At 44.1% G+C, this 2,680-nt stretch overlaps 1 pseudogene; it reads right to left on the bottom strand.

The window, feature by feature from the left end:
* Positions 1 to 433: 433 nt before the first annotated feature.
* On the bottom strand, positions 434 to 1,234 carry LOC145341478 (ribosome biogenesis protein NSA2 homolog pseudogene; annotated as a pseudogene).
* Positions 1,235 to 2,680: the final 1,446 nt, after the last annotated feature.

Below are 2,680 nucleotides of genomic sequence, written 5' to 3'. Positions count from 1 at the left end.
AAAGCATTGACAATCTCCAACAGGAGATTGTCCTGGAGATCCAATAATGGAACAGGAGATCCAATAATCTCTCTTTGACATTCCCCACTATCAATATCCTGGGAGTTATGGTTGACCAGAAACTCTATTGGAATAGCCATGTAATTACTGTGGCTACCAGAGCAGCTCAAAGACTAGGAATGCTGCAGTGGGTAACTCACCAGTCCAAAGGTGTGCAGGTTGGGTGGATTGGCTATGGTAAAAAAATGCCCCTCAGTTCCAAAGATATGTAGGTTAGATGGATGGTTCTTTATTTTCTCTCAGCTTTCATCATTTAAGCCAATTCATAAATAACAAAAATATAGAAGTACAAAATGCTGATTTTTTGGGGGGATCTTGCATCAGAGATCAAATATAGTCAGGTCCTCAAGTCCGTTTAACATGCACGTCGTAGTTCTGTGCTCTGGTGATTTAAACTAGCAAAACTGCATCAATGCAGCCATCATTTCCTGGGTTATTTGTTACTTGTGCATATTTACCCCAGACAACTTTGCCTCCTTGTGTGACTAAGCCAAGCTCACTTACATTCACTTCAATGACAGTTCCTTTAGTAATAACCCCTAATGTTGTACATAAAGGTGATGATGGGTTCTTCTTAACACCAAGTATAGGTAAACAGAAGGTGGCCTTGAGCTCTGCATGGGTTACATGGGCCTTCTTAAAACGCAAGCCCATCGGTCTGATGAATCTTTCATATTGAGGAGGTCTCTTAGTGAATCCACCTCTGACAAAGTAAACTTTAGTAACCATTCTCTTCCAAGCTTTTCTTCTTCTGTTCACCTGTGCAGATAACTTTCAGGACTTCAGTTTCTCCTTGGGCACAGACTTTTGGCAAAGCTATTTCTCATTTACCAGCCTTCTCTTTTCTTTTTTGTTTGATCATGTTGGACAGGACTTTGGCACGGGATTGGCCCTCTCTGTCAAGTAGAAAGGCTGGCATGGCTCCTTCTGGTGTCTTCTCAGCATTCTTCTGTTTTGTGTTTCTCTGTTCGTGCATTTTGAGGGTCTTCTTCATCTGTATTTTTTCTGAATGGCGCTGTTTGTGGTACAGTTTGGCCTTAAGACTGATCAACTTCCTGGCTTTGTGAGCGTGCCCACGCACTTCACGGCTCTCCTTTTCCCTTTTCTTTTCATGGTAGTCCAGGCAATAGCCATATTGCTTATGGTGTAACTCGATGTGTTCACTCTGTGGCATCTTGCTGCTCTCAGTTTCGTTCTAACGCAACAGCTGAACCACTCCTCCCGGCTGGAATGCGCTCTCTCTCTCTGTCTTTCGATAACACGGGATAATCCTCAAGGCCCACTCACTCTGCCGCCATCTGAGTTGTGGGAATAGAGCGGGGGAGACTGCCTGCGTAAAATACTCTGTCAAAGGGCCAGTGCAGACTTGGTGGGCTGAATGGCCTCTTTCTGCACTGTAGGGATTTTATGATATGAATGAAGGTAAAGAAAGACGGTCAAGCAGCATGTGATGATCCGATGTAACATGGGAAAAGCCAAAAGACTGGCGGCGCCCAGTCTTACCCTGATTGATCAATGCAACAAAAAGGACTAACTGGCTGATTAAAGAATGACAATGTACCCCATTGGTATCCAATGCCAGACCATCACACCACCCTAAAAAGGATGACGTGAGAATACAATAAAAATATGTTCATCTTTAGCCTGAAATAAATATAATTTGAATAATCCAGTAGATTACGTTTTTATAAACAGTTTTACTCCGGCATTGAAGTTGAGGGAGACCTTGCGACGCAGTGGGTAGCACCCTTACTGCTAGGCCAGACGCTCTGGGTTCAAGTCCAACACCGGGATTGGATGGCCATGGAAGGACCATTCAATATGATTCAATGGGCTGTTAATAAACTTGGAAATCCTTCTGTAACTATTCCCCCCAGAGTAAAAAACAGTACGGGTGTGAAGATATGCAAGTGGGAGATTGAAGTTGAGAAGATAGTCATTTCCATTCTCATGAAGATCATATTGCTTAATTTAGAAACTAGAAAATTACAGATATTGTGACCAATCATCCTGCAGGTGTCAGGAACCTGACATTCGACCCATTTCCAAGTTGCACATTTCAATAGCGCACCTGCTAGTTTGAACGTTACAGGATGTGGCCGATTACTAGGCTCCTTCAGCATTTACAGCATTTTTAAGGATTATGAGAGGATATTAGAGACTGAGTCCTCCAGTCTTTCCCATCAGGCTCATTGTTTCCTGAAAGGCTGACAGAACCTCACACATTTTCTGCAGCTTTTCTAGAGTAGCCCACTTCTTTGATGCCCCCCCACCCTGCCCTCCCACCGCCAACTCTTCAGGTTCAACATCTGCATCCAGCTGAGCAGAGCTTGGAGTGTCCCTGCTCTCATCAACGAGGACTCTCCACTGCTATCCCTGTGTCCCATTGCAATCCCATGGGCATGGCAGACAGAGAGCCACAAGATGATGATGTTCGCATAAAGGCCCAAATGACATCCAATAAATAGTGCCCAGAGCAGCCCAGGGATAAGCGTGCAGGTGAAGTGACTCCAAATGTCTGCAAATATGCTGTCTGCTTCTTTATTTAAGAATCTGTCAGGTCATACAATGGATCTCTGGCCGTGAAACCATCTCCAAATAGTTGTTGAGCACTCAGCAG

The sequence above is a fragment of the Carcharhinus amblyrhynchos genome, chromosome 3, assembly GCF_965287045.1.
Source record: "Carcharhinus amblyrhynchos chromosome 3, sCarAmb.v2.hapA, whole genome shotgun sequence".
NCBI classification, from domain to species: domain Eukaryota; kingdom Metazoa; phylum Chordata; class Chondrichthyes; order Carcharhiniformes; family Carcharhinidae; genus Carcharhinus; species Carcharhinus amblyrhynchos.
Note: the sequence above shows the minus strand (reverse complement) of the source record. Positions and strands in the feature narration are given on the sequence as shown.